Below are 20,014 nucleotides of genomic sequence, written 5' to 3'. Positions count from 1 at the left end.
GTTGCTGGAGACTGGCTCATGAGATCCAAGGATCAGTATCAGAACTGGGATTCTTGAGGGTAAGAAGGGCCCCCAAAGGGCCTTGCATGCTGAAGGTGACCTGATCATGTTAGAGGTTTGGATCTGGAGCTCAGGTTATCAATGGATCAAACCGGGGTCTTTGCAGAGGCTATGGGAGTGCTGGAGGTGAATCCATGGACAGTCAATGTCTCCGAAGGGACTCTCTTTTTCCAGTCTTTCTCTCTTACCGTAAGGGATGCTGGAAAATACTAATGGTGATTCCTTGTTTGCCTTAGGGCGGGAAAAAGGAAATGTCATGTAATATTACATTTTCAGAATTATTACATGACAATAAATGAATCTTGAACAAGACTGGGAGAATAGTTCCACTAAACATCAGAAATGATTGTGAAAAAATGTTGATTCACCAGAACTGAAATTATATGTGAAGTGAAACATGGAAGTCTGCAAATGCTGTGATTGTAATCAAATTACAAAAATACTGGAGGAACTCAGTGTCCATAGGAGGTAAAGATATATTACAAATGTTTCAGGTAGAATTAAAGGCTGAGGAAAGAAAGGGGATGAAGATCAAAAGACCAAGGTGTTAATTGGATATGATAACAGGAAACATGAGGATTAATTTTTAGCTCTGTGAAAGGAAACAAAGGGAAAGCAAAAAAAAGAGATACAGACAGAGCTAGAGGAAAGGAGATGGGAGAAGAAGATGGGGAGGCAGTTTTAACGTTAGCCGGAGAAGTTGGTTAATACCATCCATTCGAAGGGTGCCCAGATAAAAGTATGAGGTGTTGTTGCTCCAAATTGCGGGTGGTCTCAGTCTGACAGTGAATGAGACCATGGACAGACATATCAGGAAGAGAATGAGGCGGGAAATTGAAATGGGTGGCCATTGGGAGATTGCCCCATATCTGTGTGGGTTATCCCTGGGGGCTCTGGTTTCCTCCCACCAATCAAAATGTACTGGGGTGTAGGTTAATTAGTTGTAAGTTGGGTTGAAATGTTCTGTTACCGTGCTGTATGCCTAAATATAAATGTTATAATTTTCCAGTCTCTTTTCTGTATTCTGCCTCATTTATTCAGCTAACAATGGTGGTACCATCAGCAAATTTATAGATTGCATTGGAGTTAAATTTTGCTAAGCAGTAGTGAGTGTACAGGGAATAGAGCAGGGGACTAAAGCGTGTAAGGCAAAAAGTACTCCCACTGAAAAGAAGAAGAAGAGAAGCACCAAGAAAATGCATCCTTTAAAATGTAAGTAAATCCTCTCAAAAGGTCTGGTTGCCTTGATGAGAATGGCCTCTGGAGTTTGTGCAGAATGCAAACCACAATACACCAGTATCTAGCAAGCAATCGAAATATAATGAGACGTTTTATGGTTGTTTACAAATTCGGGTGCTCCTTCTCAAAACAGGTGGCTCATTTGCAACCTTGGGAACTGGAACAGTTCCTGGGTCTACAATGTGGGAAGGACTGACATTGTACCCTTAAGAGATCTGGCCTCGGCTGGTTCGCCCCTTCCTCACACCCCTACTCAGAATGAGCCTGGGAGATTGGGCTCACCCCGCCAGCCTGCAACCACTAGTAAGCTTTCAGATGGCAATGCTGAGGCTTCACTGCCTCACGCTGGCGATTCTGGAGCGGGTCCAGAAGTCATTCCTATAGGTTAGTGTAACAGTTGATTGTCTGGCTGTAGTCAATAGCCATTCGTCTCTTAGTATGATTTTTCACGACTACCACTTGGGCCCACCATGGACTCTTACTAGGTTCAATTACTCCCTCTTTTAGCAGTCTCTGGGTCTCTGCTTTGATAAATTCACGATCCTTTTTGCTGTAAGAACGGCTCTTAGTGGCAATCAGCTGACACTTGGGATAAATCACTGAAAAGGGAAGGAGCTTCGATCTTTAATGCAGACAGACCGCAGTAACTAGCGCGGGGGATGGTAAGTGTGGGTAGTGGCCCACCGAAATTTAACACTACACTGTTCATCTGAGATTGAATATCTAACCCCAGTAACACAGGCGCTCAGAGCTCCGGCATAATAAAAAGCCACACATCAGAAAAGCAATGTCCCTGCAAATTTAAAGTAACTTTACACTTGTCCCATACAGTTTTTGTAAATTCACTACAAGCCATCGATATCTTTCAGTTCGCTGGATATCTCCACAAATTTAAGGCTCTGGCAACTTTCTCGTGGACGTAGTTGTCAGTACTCCCCGAGTCTATTAGACAATCAAGAGTCTCACCATTCAGCTCCCCCTTCATAGTCAACCGTTCCAGTCCGTAACATCCCCCAAGCTTTACAGTCAATTAAGCTATTACAGGGGATCTCACCTCGCCATCACTTGAAGTCGATTCAGTCTGCTCATCTGAAGATTCCCCCTTTTCACAGTTGTCTTCCATTCCTGCAGCTCCAGGATGCATTTTCTTGGTGCTTCTCATCTTCTTCTTATCAGTGGGAGTACTTTTCGCCTTACACGCTTTCGCAGTGGCCGAGTTTCCCAAAAAAGCTGCAGGTAGCAAATCGAGCCGAGCACTTCTGTCTGGGATGCCAGCTCTTATCACAGAAGTATCATTTTTCAGGAGTTTGCCCTTTTCTTTTCTTCGGGGTTCCAGGACTCCTGGATGTTTCCTTTTCGGTTTCTAGCATTTCACTGGACCGCATGGCACTTCTCAGTGTTTTGGCTAGAGTCACTGCCCAGTCGTAAGTTAAGGGCTCCATCTCCAGCATCCTCTGTCAGATGTAACTGGAGTCAATTCTGTTGACAAAAGCATCCAGCTTCAAGGGATTGCGGTGTTGTTGCACATTGATTGCCCTGACATCACATTCATTTGCCAGCAAGTCGAGGGCCAGTGCAAAGCAGCATCACTTTCCCCGGGTTTCTGGCATCTAGTCAGCAACTGGTGTCGAGCAAGCACCACATTCCGTGGCGCTGCATTGTAAGCAGTCAGACGTTCCCGGGTTATAGCCAGAGTGGTAGCTCCTTGCATTACGGTGACAGGGACCTCACCTAGCAGAGAATTCAGGTGACCCTACTGTATCGCCTTATTGACCACGTTGTTTCGAGCCATGTAGTAATCGAAACAAGCAATCCAGTGGTTGAAAATTTCTCTGGTCCTCGGTGCAGACTGGTCGATTATCAGCCGCTCTAGCTTGAGTTCTGCATCCATTTCTGTTAATAAAATTAAAATGCCAGTTGATGAAGTAGACAAAGACGATGTGGTCAAACAATAATCATGGCTTTTATTAGCAGAAACTCATGGTACAATAATGAAAGACAATAGGTGCATATACAGTTATATCCAAGGGGAGTGTTCTTAACAGTAGAGATAATGCACAGCCAATGTTAGTACTGCAAGGCTCACCAGAGGGGAGACAGGCAGCTTGGCAGACATTCACCACGCTAAGCATGCAGCCTTGGGGTGCCCTGAGTTGATAGTCAGTAGACTCTTTCAAATTGCAGTACCCGGGTACCCCTCCTGGGATCCAGGTGAGATTACTGGGTAGTGTGTGCCTCCAAGGAGGAGGTTACATTGCTGATCCATACTGATTGGGATCCACTGATGAGGAGGCCAAAAATTTGGTGCAGAGGGATGAACAGAGTATCAGTTCTCTTAGATTTTCCAGTAAGATGGTGAAGAATTGGCACCTTCAAATTGCAGCACCTGGGTAGCCTTCCTGGGCCACTTGTGTGATTACTTTCAAATAGCAGCCTAACCTACCTGTTAAATTGCCAACCCGCCTCTGTGATGGCATGGTGAGTGACATCTCATGCAGTCACAGGCAGCCCCACAGGGAATCCCTTCTAGTTTAAAGTAAAGTTATCCTAAACAACTACCCCCCCCCCCCAGCCCCCACCACCGTCAGTCGCCCCTGCTCCCGGCTGTCTGTTGCCCCTGATCCCAGTCATCAGTCATCACCCACTCCCGGTTGTCAGTCACTCCCTCACTCCCAACCGTCAGTTGATCCCCACTCTCAGCCATCTGTCTCCCCCCCTCCCAGTGATATACCACTGGTACAAACGGGTGGGGTGAGGGGTAGCTGCCATGACCGGGGGATGCTGCAAACATGCCGCTGCCATGAATGGGGGTAGCAGCTGTGATTGGGGGGTGTGTCATGACATGGCGCTGCCAGAATGGGAGGCTACCACAAATGGGAGGGGGGGTGCTTCCACAATCGGTGGGGGTGGGGGTTGCTACAGTGACATGCTGCTCCAGTTTACAGAGACGGCTTAATGCAGGAGTGCGGGAGCAATGGCCGTCTTCTTTACCATAATCCCCCAAGATGCTGGAACTGCTCTACCTGCACCTCTGAGGTCGGTCGGGGACCCAGTTGGGTTTTGATTGGGTTGACCCAGTTGGACCCTTTCAAACAGCCATGTTTCTGGGTTGTCAACCAAACAAATTGCCTGGTTAACTACATTTTACATGGCAATTTGAAAGGGCTTAATTGTGACTCAAGCTCCATAAGAGTGCCAAATTTTTAATATGTACAAAAGTAAATTAGTCAAAATTTGCTGAGTTATTTCATGCAGTATATATAAATAGTAAAAATGATTTAAACACATCAATATCTGATGAAATTATTAAAATATTAACATTAAATAAAATCACTAAATTAAATTGCTTTCTCTGCCCGTTTTACAAGCTGAGAATCTCATTTCAAATGAATGGGGCCTCTAATATTATGCCTGAATATCACCAAAGTGATTCCCAGTAAAATAATGGAATTTCCAGCGCAGTTGGATTCCATAGTTAGAATCTGTATGGAATCTAATAATGAAGGTGCATCAGAATCTGTCACTCAACTCATCCCAGATATTAATGGGCCTGCTTGTGTCCAAATGGATTTGTTTGGAAGCAGCAGGACAGAACTAAATGCCAGAGCCAACAACAATTTGACCAAACGTGTTACCTTAAAAATAGTCAACAATTTTGAGTTCTTGCATAGGATGACAGTGCAGCATGGTAGAAAACTATGGGCTTGTTTTTTTTTTAATGATCTGTTTGCAGGATTCATAAATCTCCTCCAAAATATATTCTTAAAATTACTATGCTGGTCATATCTCAGCATTATTTTCTTTTTGATTGGAGATTTACACCATTAAAATTGCCTTCGCCTTAAATGTGCTGATACCTGAACCATCCTTCATCATCCATTACCACTTGTTCATTAACTCAATATAATTTACAGTTCTATGCAAAATAGACCAGCTGCTCTGTAGAATTAATCCATAAGTGGGTTTTCATAAAATAAGAATTGCTGAAAAGATTCAGCTTTACCATTTAGAAAATTTGCTGTTTAGGCTTTCCTCTGGCATAGAAAAATCACATTTTACATGAGGGCTGAACTTAATGAACTTAGTTTGGTTTGACTCTATTCATAAACATGCAGTTTTTACTGAAGAGTATGAGATTTAGTAATGAAGGATAATCTTGTTCTTGAAATGGGATGACAATCTGGAGAACATTGTGGGTGAAGAAACTTTTCATCCTGAGGACCTATGCTGTGCAACTTGCTGTCACTTCAGCCAAACTCATTCAAAACTGTTGCAAGCTGACCTTTTACTAACAGTGTGGAAAATTGACCAGGTATGTTCTATACTCAAAAAGTAGGACAATTCCAATCTGGCTAATTATGATTGTATTAATCAATCTTCACTTTCTAATAGCCAATATAGGTGCTGTCAGGAGTTCCAGAACTCATTATCCCCTTAATCCAAATGTGGCCAAAGAGCTGAATTCCAGAAGGAAGATGACAGTGACTGCCCTTGACATCAAAGCAGCATTTGCTCAACAGTAGCATCAAAGATCCCTGATAAAACTGAAGTCAATGGGTGTCCAGTAGTTGGAGATGTATTTCCAACAAGGAAGATGGTTGTGTGTCAGGGTTAATTATGCTAATCCCAGGCTGTCAGAGTAGAAATGCTTCAGGGAGGTGCCACAGGCCCAAACACCTTCAGCTGTTCCATCAGCAACCATCCTTCAATCATGAGGCCAGCCAGAAGAGAAGATGTTTATTCCATTCACAATTCCTGCAATTGTTAGGTCTGCTTTGTTCATGAATGAGTGAGACAAACACCAGGCTGAGTCGAAATCAGGGTTCTTTGTTCTTTATTACCGGATTGTAACACTTGCGACTAACCATGTTAGTCGGAGAATGCATTCTGCCGTTATCAGCAAAATGGTGATTTTTTATACCCTTGGATATGTGCTTAGAACATCATCATATCATTACTTGTCCAATGACTAAAACTGTTGCTATCCTTTCCCTGCTAGCTTCCTGCCTCTCAATCCATCAATGTCTCTCTTATCTTGTAAGTACAAGGATGCATTCACATCTTGTTACAGCCCTGCACATTCCCATCTCATGATGTTTTACCTAACAGGAGTACAAGGACACCTCCCCTTCTTGTTACAGCCCTGTACAGGGTAACTCCTTACACATTCCCATCTCATGATGTTTTACCTTACACAAGTGAAGAGGCAATGTCTGCATATAGCAAGACCCAGAGATAATTCAGGCACAAGTTGCGAAGCAGCAAGTAACATTCACATCACTGAAGTGCCAGACAGCAACATCTGTTTGATATTCAATGATACCTCAGCCAATTTTAAAGAGAATCTGGAACATAAAATAAACCAAAAATAGTTGAAGATTTTCAGCAGATCAGGAAGCAAAGAGAAAAACATTAATATTTCAGGTCCAACACCCTTGATCAGATCTGAGAAAGAGAAGCTATCTATGTCGTTGAGAGGGGGGTGGGTGGATGTTGGTGAAACAAGTGCAATTCTTCCATCATGGTAAAGTAATGAAGGACATTTAGGGCCTATCTGTGTAATGTGCTGCTAATGTTGTAAATCTATCATGTGATATAGAATGAACGGTGAGAAGCTGAAGGGAATCAGTGGGTTTAAGCAGTATCCATGGAGGAAAATGGTCAATCAATGTTTGAGGTCAGGACCCTTTGTCAAATCTTTTTAATTTGTAATGTAATCTAGTCTATGGAGATAAACTTAGCAAGTCAGAATATGCAAATAGAGCAAAGGGAAGAGACAAAAATGGTCCTTCATGATTTAAACAAAAAAAGAGAGTAAGTTACCTGGTGTTAAGTATTGAATTCTGCAGATTGCGAAATGTCCGGATAAAACAGGAGGTGTTGATTCTCAAGCTCACCCTAGGCCTCACCCTAGAGGACAGACAGATAAGCGAGAATGAAAGTGGCAGAGGGAATTAAAGTAGGAGACAATGTGAAGGTCAGAATTGTCCCTTCAGATTGATGCTCCACAAGACCATCACCTAATCTCCTTTTGGTTTCTCCAGTCTAGAGGAGGCCACATTTTGAACACTGACTCCAAGGGCAATGGATTGATTTCACCAACAGTGGCATCAAAGATCCCTGCTAAAATTGAAATCAATGGGTGTCCAGTGGTTGGAGATATTCTTCCCACAAGAAAGATGGTTGTGTGTCAGGGTTAATTATTCCAGGGCCAGGCCGTCAGAGTAGAAGTGATTCAAGGAGGTGCCATTGTTTCACTGCTAGGTTAGCTGTAAAGAGTATTTGAATCCCTGGACAGTGGGAAGGGAAAGCAGGGGTATTTTACTGTCTTTGGCTCCAAGCAGAAGTGCCCTATGGCAGGGAGTAATAGCCAGAGATGGAGGAGCAGATCATGGAAATGTGATGGAGGTTGCAGCAAGTTATAATATTCATGGATTGGATAGATGAGAAATAGTTCTTGTCTTGATTAACATCATTCATAATTATGCAAAATTCAAAAATATTTTCCCATTATTGTCTGAAACTGGGAGGTGATATAATTACTGTTCATCCACCTAAAAACATTTTTCATAAACTATCCTCAAGATAGTATGAAAGTATGATCGAGGGAGGCGGAGGAGGCCTGTGGGACTGGTTTGAATCGGTGGACTGGACCATATTCAAGGAATAATCTTCAGGATTCAAGAATTCAATGGCAAGGAAGGTGTTATCTCACTTTTTTCTCTCTTTTGCACTAATTATTTATTTTTAAATATTCTATTTATGGCAATTTTGCACCTGTAATGCATAATGCTGCTGCCATTAAACAACAAATTTCATGACAGAAGTTCAGAATAATAAACATGATCCTGATTCTTTTTAAAAAAATGAATTTATGACAGATATGTCACAACAAATCATAATTTACACCTGTAATGTGGTCCCTGCATCACCAACGTACACCCAGCATCTGATCCATTGGATTGATGATGGCTAAGAGAGGCCCTAAAATTAATTAAATATTATTGAAAAATAAGTTAAATTTGTCAGGAATTATAAAAGTTTAGGATGACCCTAATGTTAATTTAAACAAACATTTTGTACTAACTAAAATTTAAAAAAATATTTGCTGCATTTAATGACATTTTTTGACCTGTTGAGCTTCTCCAGCATTTTGTGTTTTTTATTTCAACCACACGGTGTCTGCAGATTTTTATGTTTTGCTTTTTATTCAATATAATCATGTTCAAGCATTCATTGGAAGCTGCTTAGTTATAAGTTTATCACCCATAATGATATCTGAAACTACCAAATGATGAAAACTGAAAGTTCATGTAATGCTTTCTAAACACTTTCAAAGCAAAATTAAATGAGTTAATAGACAATATAAAACATTACAGCTGAGTACAGGCCCTTTAGGCCACAATATGGTGCTGACCTCTCTAAATCTACTCAATAATCTAAACCTTTCCTGCCTCACTCTTTTTTTTTTGCAACCCTGTCCCTGTCTGAGTCATTTAAATATCCCTATTGTATTGGCCTCCACCACCACCACTGGCAATGCCTTCTAGACACTACTCTCTGTGTTAAATATTTACCCCTGAAGTCTCCCCTCAACTTTCCTCCCTTCAGCTTGTACAGATGTCTACTGGTGTTTGCTACTGATTGCCCAGGAAAATGGTGCTGGCTGTCCACCCCACCTATGCCTCTCATTATCTTGTAGACTTTATTAAGTCATCTTCCATCCTTCTTTGATCCAAAGAGAAAAGCCCTAGCTCTGTTAGCCCTGCCTCATAAAAACCCTTCTCGAAATCAGGCAACATCCTGGTAAATCTCCGCGGCACCCTCTGCAAAGTTCCCAAACCCTTCCTCCAATGAGGAAACCAGAATGAATTTCAAATATGATCTAACCAGAATTGTATTGAGCTGCCATCTGATGTGTGGTATGGTGCAAGCGTAACAATTTGACTCTCAACATGGACAAGACAAAAGAGATGATCATGGACTTCAGGAGAACCATGAATAACCACCCTCCATTACACATCAACAACTCTGGAGTGGAGAGAGTGGAGAGGACCAAGTTCCTTGAAGTTCATTTAACTAGTGACCTATCATGGACACTCAACATCTCCTCACTTGTCAGGAAGGTGCAACAGTGACTACACATCTTGAGAAGCCTGAAGCAGGCAAGGCTACTGGCCACAATTATGTCAACCTTCTACAGGAGCTCTGTCGAGGGTGTCATGCCTGGATGCATCACAGTACAGTACAATTGTTGCAGAGAAATGGATCAGAAGTCATTCCATGGGCATATAAGAGTTCCAGGGAGGATCACTGGAGTCTCCCTCCCACCTTGCCCTCTCCCCATCAACATGATCAACTGTGAATGAAGGATGGCACTGGAATTACCCGTTCTCCGGAAGAAGGTGCATGTTCCCAAGAAGTGGACCCCGATTTGGAAACCCTTTTGATTTCAACAGAGGGAGCATGCAGGAAGACGACTCCATTGTTGGAAATGCATCAGGTAGCATTTCAATCTGAAGAAATCATTTTTCTTCGTGAATTGATGAAAAAACAACGAGATACGGGGGGAGACCAGCGGCGACCCCCTGAGGAAGTCGGGGTGCCGTCGCTGGGAGTCCAGACCCGCAGTAAAACTTTTAAAATGCCTTCTGTTGAGTTGCAGCAGGAGGTGCAGTTACCTTGTTCTGCCACTATGTCAGAGAGAGCAGAGCTGAGCTTTACTGAATCACAGTGTATGCAATTGAATGCTATTGTTCAAGCTGTTATAAAACCTGGAATGGATTTGTTGACATCTCAAATGAATGAAATGGTTCAAATGAATGCTGGTATGAGTTCAGAATTAAATATTGTTAAGGCACGTGTGGATGCATCTTATGAAGAACTTTTAAAAATTTCAGACTGCTTTTTTGGACTGTAAACAACAAGTAACTTCTAACACAGAAAAAGTGTTGAAGGTGGAAAATTCAATCATAGAACTCAGAGAATGTGAGAAGGAGCTAGAAAGAAAAATAGATGACTTGGAGAATCATTTGCCAGAAGGTATAGAAGGACAAGATCCTCTTCGTTTCTTTAAAGACTGGATTCCACAAATATTAGGGCAAGAATTTTTCTCTGGGGGATTGGTACTGGAAAGAGCCCATAGAGCTTTAAGAAGAGCACCCTCAGCTGATCAACCACCAAGACTGGTAATAATTCAATGTTTGAATTATTTGGACAGAGAAGCAAAACTTTGACTTGCAGTACAAAATCCGAGAAAACGACAAACCCCATTATTGATTCAGAATAGCAGAGTCTATTTTTATCCTGATTTGAGTCGAGGTCATTCAACGTCGACATCAATTCAATCCAGTTAAAGAAGTTTTGTGGCATAAAGGTTATAAGTCTACTTTTCATTACCCTGCAGTGTTGAAGGTGTTTTATGGAGACCATCAACTTTGGTTTTTTGAAACTGATCATGAAGCAATGATTTTTGCTGATTCATTACCAAATATAAGAGGACAAAGGCGTAGTCCACCATTATCTCCTAAGGAAAAATCTGGTTGCTCTGGAAACGGAAGAAATGGCAGAAATGGGAAAAACGGGAATGGAAAGAGTCTACCTCCTTCTGAAATGGGATCTTTGAGATTGGAATCTTCTGGATAAAAAGAAGAATTTTCTTATTCTATTTTTTTCTTTTGTTATTATGATATTTTGATGTTATTGACTGTTTGGCTGGGGAGGGAGAGATTTGCACTAAGTTCTTTACTAGTCATCAGCCACTGGTGGGTGACCCACACCCAATTTTTGTTTAGGGGATTACTACCTTTTGGTAGTTTTTTTGGGGGATTTTCTTTTGTTTTCTTTTTTTTTTAATTTTAATTTTATTTAGTTTTTAATTTGTGATTTTTTTCTATTGGAGGGCCTATATACATTGATTTGAGTTTTAATATAAAGATATTCTTGGTATTTAGTAATAATAGTAGATATGTCAAAGTTGAGGTTTGCTCTTTATATAAATTAAATTATGCTCCATTAATGAAAAAATTAAAACTGATTTGATTAAATGGAAAGATTTACCTATTAATTTAATGGGAAGGATAAATACAATTAAGATGAATATCTTTCCGCGTATACAATATTTGTTTCAATCTATTCCGTATCTACTTTATTTTTTATTTTTATTTTTCACACTATAAACCATAACGACCAAAATACATACAGACATTTTTCTCTTGAATATATAGTGTCATTTTCTCCCCGTTTTCCCCCTTCCATTCCCTCCCTCCCTCTCCCCCCTTCTCATTTATTCAAAGTTCAATCTATAAAATACATGGAGGGGTAAATTTTCGAGAGTAACTTTGAATAAATTAACTTGGAAATATTAGTTAGAGGGACTACGTTTACCACATTTTCAAAATTATTATGAAGCAGCCCAGCTTAAATTTATTAGTTCATTGATGGATTTGGTACGGCCTCCTAGTTGGGCTAAAATTGAGATGGCAAGTATTTCTGAATTTGAAATACATCAATTTTTGTTTGGTGGAATATAAATTTGTTACAACAATATAATGTGCCTATACTAAAACATTTAATGAAGTTATGGATAAAGAAAAATAAAATGATAGGCTCTAGGCATAAATTATTGGCTTTGACTCCGTTGTCTTATAATCAACTTATTTCTTTTTCAATACATAATCAAAGTTTATTGCATTGGAGATTCAAAGGTGTGAAAAATTTGGGAGATTGTTTTAAAGAGGGTAAGTTTTTATCTTTTAATCAGATGAGGGAAGATTTTGGTATTGATAAGAACTCTTTAGTTCTTTATTATCAAATTTGATCTTTGGTAAAATGTATGTTTGGTAGAGATATGATTTTACCTAAAATGACTAAATTTGAGACTTGTCTTATGAAGATACCAGAGAAGAGTTATATTTCATCTATGTATCAAATATTACAGGATGGTATAGATAAAAAGGGATGGGATAGATCTAAAATTAAATGGGAAGTGGATGTTGGTTTTATTTTTTCTGAGATAATTGGTTAGATATTTGTTGTGATAGTGTAACTAGATTGATAAATGCATGTTATGCAATGATTAATTACAATTTTTTACATCAATTATATTTGACACTTGAAAAAATTTTAAAAATATGGTTTTAATTAATCAGATTTGTGTTTTAGATGTGGTGATACAGTTGAAACTGTATCATGCTGTTTGGTTATGTATACATATACAATCTTTTTGGAAGAAAATGCAATCACTTTTAGAATACCTGTATAAGATTAAAATAGTTTTAGATCCAACAGTATTTTTATTGGGTAGTTTGCAACCTCTGAAAGGTTTGGGATTAGATAAGTTCCAGCTTGTTTTTGTATATTTAGCTTTATCCATTGCGAAAAAATGTATTGCTAGTATGTGGAAAGATACAAATATGATTGATATTAATAGATGCCATAATGAGATGAAATATTGTTTAATAATGGAAAAAATTACATATGTTTTGCATGATATTTATAATTTTTTTTATTAATAAGAGGTTGTTATACTTGGAATATTTACATTTCAATTTATATTGACTAGATTTCAATATGTATATTTAACTTTTTCTTTAATATTCTTTCTTTTTTTCTTTTTTATGGCTCTCCTTAGGAGAGTTGGCTGAAGGGGGGGGTCCTTTTCTTTTCTTTTTTTTCTTTTTTTTCTATATATATATATATAAAAATCATTCATGTTCATGTTTCACTGTTGCATATGTCATATATTATTTGATTTTTGAATGAATAAATAAAGTTTTTAAAAAACATGATCTACTGTGATTGCTGTCTGAAGAGGGCACACAAAATCATTAAGGACCCTTTCCACCCTGCACACAGCATCTTTCATTCCCTCCCATTGGGGAAGAGATACAGGAGTATCAGAGCCAGCACCTCCAGGCTGAGGAACAGCTTTTTCCCATGGGCAGTGAGAATGCTGAAAGACCAAAGAACTGCTCACACTAACCATCCGATACTTTCATACTTAGAAAACAAAATGCATTTATTTATTTATTTGTACACAAGAGTATTTGTCCAGCATGTGTATTGTTTGATTGTATGTGTGTTATATCTGGTTGTGTATCTGCATGGTTTGCACCGAGGTCCGAAGAATGCTGTTTTGTTGGGTTGTTCTTGTGCAATTAGACTTGATTTGACATTATCATATGTCTCTTGAACTTAATCCCCCGACTATTGAAAGCCAGTATGCCATAAGCCTTCTCAACTACCCAATCTTCCTGGGTGGCAATGTCTATACTTCCACACTGTAATAAACCTGGCATTAACCATGCACTCCTCCTTCAAGTCTGACCTTCCAAAATTCAGCACTTCACACTTATCTGGATTGAACCCCATTTGCTACTTTTGTACTGAACTCTGCACCTTGTCTATATCCTACTGTAACAGCAACCTTCTAAATTATCTACAATACCTCCAATCATCATGTCATCTGCAAGTTTACTGATCAATCCCTCTACTTCTTTATCAAGTCAGTTATAAAAATCACAAAAAAGCAGGAGCCCCAGAACAGATCCCTGCAGGTATCAATAGTCATTGACCTCTAGGCAGAATCTGTTATATATATCTTTGCATTCTGCAGGTAAGCCAATTCTGAATCCACACAGCCAAGGCTCCAAGGATCCATGATTCATTTGTTTCTGAATGTCTACCATGGTGCTGAGTCAAATGCCTTACCTCGATCTACATACACATCTACTGCCCAACCTTGATCAATTTCTTTTGTACTTCCTCAGAAAATTCAAATAGGCCTGTGTCCCTCATGAAGTCATGCTGACTATTGCTGAGATGACTGTGCTGACCTAAATGCTCATAAATTCTGTCTCCAAGAATTCTCTCCAATAGTTTGCGCACCACTGACCTAAGTCTATAATTATTACCATTTTTAGGCAAGGGACTACATTTGCCATTCTCCAATTCTCTGGCACTCCCCCTGTGGGTTTTCAAAATTAATTAGCTTCCTGTGTTCTCTTGGAAAATTTCAAAAACATTGTACCCTTTCTACTCTGAATGTTAACCAAGTCCATCTCTTAATTTCAAGTTAAGAAGTTCAAGTTCAAGTTTAAGTTTATTATCATCCAACTGAACAAGACAACAATACCATGTACTTCAGTCTTTGGTGCAAACACACATCCATACATGACACACTCATAGAGAGAAATGATACACTGATGTATATGCCGTATCTGTGTGTGTTTGCTATATATATATGCATTTTAAAAATTAATAAATATTGTTTCATAAATACTAGAGTCCTGGAGGGTTTGTACGAGCAGTTCATTCAATTATTCAGTAGTCGTAGGAAGAGAGTTGATGCTCAGCCTGGTAGTGCTGACTCGGATACTCCTGCATTTCTTTCCTGATGGGAGTAGCTGGAAGATGCTGTGTGCAGGGTGGTAGGAGACCTGAACAATTTTGCAACCATCTTCAAACAAAACTCCCGGTAGATCACATTGATGGGGTGTTGATGAGGGGAGAGAAACCTCCGTGATCCTCTTTGCCACTTTTATGGTCTTGTGGATTGACTTCCGATTCCATGCTTTGCAGCAACCACGCCACACTGATGCAGCTGCCCAAGATGCTTTCACTCGAGATCCTGTGGAAAGTTGACAGGAAGGTGGCCAGCAGGCTTGCCAGCCTCAGTCTTCTCAGGAAGTGCAATCACTATTGAACCTTCCTGGCAAGTGAGGAGATGTTATGTATCCAGGATAAGTCACTTCCTGAGTGGACTCCGAGGATCTAGGTGCTGTCCACTCCCTCCATTACTGAGCAACTAATGTGCAGGTCCTCCTGAAGTCCATGATTGTCTATTTCATCTTGTACATGTGAAGACTCAGGTTGTTTCTCTCACCCCCACATCACAAGATTTTTCACCTCTTCCCTGTTGTGTGGCTCATCATTGTTGGTGATGATGCCACTACTGTCGTGTCATCTGCAAACCTGATGACTCTGTTGGAGGTGGATCTGGTGATACAGTCATGGGTCAGTGTGTGACTGGAGCCGGCCGAGCACACAGCCCTAATGTATACCAGTGCTCAGTGTGATAGTACTCAACATTCTGCTACTGACTCAGACAGACTGTGGTCTTTCCATTAGGAAGTCCAGACACCAGTTACAGAGAGGGGTGTAAGGGGTAAAAAGAAAAGTACAAAAAATATGCATACAATTTATAAACATCTGAAGAAAACATACGTAGATAGAAACTCTCACATCCTAAAATAATTGCTGTTCAAATTTAGACATCTGTAATATATGCATTCATTAATTTAATGCAGGAAGACAATTTTGACAATAAGAAATGGCTGCATATTGAGTTTAGTGTTGTTTGAAACTCGTGCATGAAGATAAAGACACATTTTTCTTTGAATGACACCTAAGATGCTCCTCTACTTACGATGGTTTGTTTTATGATTTTTCAAAGTTAAGATGGTATGATAGCAATATGTATTCTAATGAAAATATCTTAATGTTGTCACTTGGTATTGTAGTTTCACAATTCGCTGCATGATGGTGTTGATATGCCTGTCATTATTGGTTATTGTCCAACAGCTGATGGATGTTTTGGCTGGCGTTATATTTTATGATTAAAATTTTTTTTTCAATGTAGAATAAAAAGTATTCAACATTTAGGTATAATATAGGCTTTGTTTCAGATAAATTTTCCCAGCTATAGACTATACTAAGTAGTCTGAGCACAGTTAAGGTAGGCAAGGCAAGGGAAGGCTATGATGTTCAGCAGTAATGTATCCTTTTACAACTTACGATTTTTTGACATGATGGGTTTATAAGAATGTAACCCCATCATACATCAAGGAGCATCTGTATGTCTACCTGAGAAATGAACCTGAGCTTTAGTGTAATATTTTAGTCTTGTATGCTACCTCTGGCCAAGCAGCTTCATTTTTAGAGTGAAGTGTCTGCTCAGGCTGTATCTCTGGAATGGAGATTCACCATACAAATTTTTAAATTAAAACTGAGGTAATATATTTAATTTATTCATCTCAGAACATCAGGAAAAGAAATGGGAGTAGGCAATTTAGACCATCGAGCCTGCTCCACCATTCAACAAGATCATGGCTGATTTGGCTATGAACTCAGATCCACTTACTTGTCTTTTTCTCAATAACCCTTAATTACCCTGCTATGTAAAGATCTATCTCTTTGTATCTTAAATATATTTAGGGAGGCAGCCTCTACTGCTTCCTTAGGCAGGGAATTTGACTGATCCACTACTCTCTGGAAGAAAGTTCCTCTTCATCTCAATCTTAAGTGTACTCCCTGAATCTTGAGGCTATGTCCCCTAGTTTGTGCAAATTACTTTTTTTCATCAATCTTACTTATTTGTTTCATAATTTTGTTTGCTTTTGAAAAATTCCTCTCATTCCCCAAAACTCCAGGTGACTCAATCTCTCTGCATTGGCTTACCCCTCCATCTCCCAAATCAACTAGTGAATCTCTTCTGAGATTTTAATTTTGCTTTAGACCTTAAATTACATAGATCAGGAGATAGAATGGTGAAAAATAAGGTAGCAAGTATGGTAATAGATTTAATGAAAGATATGGATATTTGGAGAAAAATCCATCCAAATGAAAGAGATTATTCCTTTTATTCTTTTTGATTTAAAACATATTCATGGATAGATATGTTTTTGATTTCTACATAATTTCAATATAAAGTATGAAGAGTGGAATATCAAGTGCAGATTCTATCAGATCATTCACCTTTAATTTTGTCTATTTTATTGGAAGAACCAAAGGTAGGTTATAGATGAAAGTTAAATACAACTTTGTTGAAGAAAAGGAATTTTCTTATTATATGAGGCAACCGATATTTTTTTTAGACACTAATAAAGATTTAGTTGCAAATAAGTTTGTATTATGGGATTCTATGAAGGCATATTTGAGAGGTCAAATAATAAGTTATACTTCAAAAATTAAGAAAGAATATACGAAAGAAATAATACAATTAGATAAAGAGATAATGAAATTGGAGAAGGAAATTCAAGTACATAAAGATAAGGAGAAGAGAAAATTGCTAGAGTTAAAGAAATTAAGACTCAGTACTGTTGAAACTTATGGAGTGGAGAGATACATAATGAGATCATGACAAAAATATTATGAGTTTGATGAAAGGGCTCATAAAGTTTTAGCATGGCAATTAAAAATGGAACAAATCTCATGAACAATAATTCCAACTAAGAAATCATCAGGTCAGATAACATAAAACACAAGAAATAAATGATAACTTTAAAGAATTTTATGCTAAACTATATCATTCATAATCTATGAAAGATAATAAAATAAGAGATTATTTGAGACAAGTTAAATTGCTGGTGTTAAAGAAGAGTGAAAAGTTAAGATTGTCTGAAACCTTTTCAAAATTAGGTCTATGAGACTCTAACATCACTAGAGAATAATGATACACTAGATAAAGATGGTTTAAGGAGTTATAAATGTCTGCATTAAGGAAGGTATTAGATCAAATGAAAGAGGTTCATAATTTACCAAAATCTTTTTAAAATGGCATTAATAACTGTAATTCCAAAGAAAGGAAAAGATTGTTTACAACCTTCCTCATATAGACCTATATCATTATTGAATACAGGCTATAAAATTGTATCAAAATTATTAGCCAATAGATTCATTGAATTTTTGCCAAGATTAATAAATTTAGATCAAACTGGTTTCATTAAAAATAGAAAAGCAGCAGATAATATAGTTACATTTTTAGGTTTCATAAATACAGCTCAAAATAGGAAGACTCCCATGGTAGTGATAGCATTAGATGCAGAGAAAGCATTTGATCGATTGGAATGGGATTTTTAAAATTTGAAACACAATATTTTTATGATTCCAAATATTTTTATAAATTATATAAAGGCATTATATGATCAATCAAAACAAAAGTGATTAAAAATAAACAAATATCACAACCTTTTTTTGCTAGAAATATCTTCTAGACAAGATTGTCCATTATCACCCTTTTTCTTTACATTAGCCATTGGCAGAAGTAATTAGAAATGGCAATGAAATTAATGGATTTGAAGTTGGTAATAAGGAGCATAAAATTAGTTTACTTCTCATGATGTTATAGTATATTTAATGAGACCAGAAGTGTCTTTAAATAAGTTGTATGAGAGATTAAAAGAATATGGGCTAGTATTTGGTTATAAGTAATTTATTTAAGTTAAATTATCTGCCATTGTTCAAAAAATTGGAAGAGGATTTGAAAAGATGGAAAGATTTATCAATAATGTTAACAGGATAAGAGAATTGTATTAAAATGAATATTTTTCCAAGAATGCAATATTTATTTCAATCTTTGTCCATTCATGTACCAGAATCCTTTTTTTGAAGTTTGAATAAAATAATACATGAGCTTTTTTGGAAAGGTAAGATGTCAAGAATAGGTTTAGAAAAATTAATGTGCAAATTTGATTAGAGTGGACTAAGAAAGCCAAATTGTAAGAATTATTTTAAAGCAGGTCAATTGAGATTTTTATCCTCCTGTTATCAAAGGGATGAAAAACTAGCTTGGGTTCAAATAGAAATGAATAAAATTGGTAAAACTATTCCAGAGCAAATTCTGTATAAATGGAATTGTGAGTTGTTTAAAGGAACTGAAGATCTGTTAGTATTCAAATATATATCAAAAATATGGAACAGAATTCATTTCGAGAGAGGAATTGAAAATGTTCAATTACCAAAAATTTTGTTAAAACAAAATCAATTTCTTCCTTTTACTTTGATTCATTCTTTATTTGACAATTGGTATAGTATAGTAAAGATCTTAGGATCTTTTTTTCTAACCTTTGATCAATTAAAAGATAAATATAATATACATAATAATACAATTTTTGCATATTATCAATTAAAAATGTATTTAAAAAAGAAATTGGGAGCAGATTTGAGATTCCCTAAATAAAGTCAATTTGAAGATATAATAACAGATACACTTATTGCTAAGAAATTTATTACTAACATGTATATAAAATTACAAGAAACTACAAAGAAAAAAGATTTCTATAAATCAAAAATGCGATGGGAAAAAGATTTAAATATACAAATTCAGGAGGAGATTTGGTCTAAATTATGTCAAGAAAGTGTTACAAATAAAGTAAATGTTAGATATCAAATGGTTCAATATAATTTCTTCATCAATTATATTATACTATATACGTTAAATGGACTTAATTCTAATTACTCGGATAAGTGTTTTCGATGTATGAAAGAAATAGGGGCTTTTTTGGATTTGGTATGGTTGTGAAAAAGTGGAAAGGTTTTGGAATGAACCAAGTCTATTATTAGGGCAAATTATGAAGATAAAGATACAAAAGGATCCAAGAATATTTTTACTTGAGGGTATATATGAAAAGGATACAAAATTGAAATTGGATAAATATCAAGAAAAATTATTAAGTATTGCTATAGCAACTGCTAAGAAATGTAAAGCAATATTATAAAAAGATGATAAGGAACTGCTTTTTAGTAGATGAAATGGTGAGATGGGAAATTGTATACGTTTAGAAAAAAATACATGTAGTTTAAGGAATCGAGTTGAAATTTTTTATAGTATTTGGAAACCATATATGGATTTCATGAATAATTTTATATCCACCTCTTCTACCTCATCCACTCCTCTTAATTAGAAATCATATTCAATGATAGTATATGCTAATCT

General features: G+C 37.5%; 1 long non-coding RNA gene across 7 annotated transcripts in view; it reads right to left on the bottom strand.

Moving 5' to 3' along the window:
- Window positions 1-20,014, bottom strand: part of LOC138757911 (uncharacterized) — a 108,280-nt gene that overhangs the window by 8,731 nt on the left and 79,535 nt on the right. The window contains exons 5-6 of one of the 7 annotated variants that reach the window (XR_011353983.1): window positions 7,123-7,209; window positions 6,489-6,644 (exon numbers count right to left, since the gene is read on the bottom strand). The exons of the other annotated variants lie outside the window; for them this stretch is intronic. This is a non-coding gene — a long non-coding RNA (uncharacterized lncRNA). The remainder of the gene's footprint in view (window positions 1-6,488; window positions 6,645-7,122; window positions 7,210-20,014) is intronic. 7 annotated transcript variants of the gene reach the window in all.

Source organism: Narcine bancroftii, chromosome 3 (assembly GCF_036971445.1).
Source record: "Narcine bancroftii isolate sNarBan1 chromosome 3, sNarBan1.hap1, whole genome shotgun sequence".
NCBI classification, from domain to species: domain Eukaryota; kingdom Metazoa; phylum Chordata; class Chondrichthyes; order Torpediniformes; family Narcinidae; genus Narcine; species Narcine bancroftii.
This window is presented reverse-complemented; position numbering and strand designations above follow the sequence as displayed.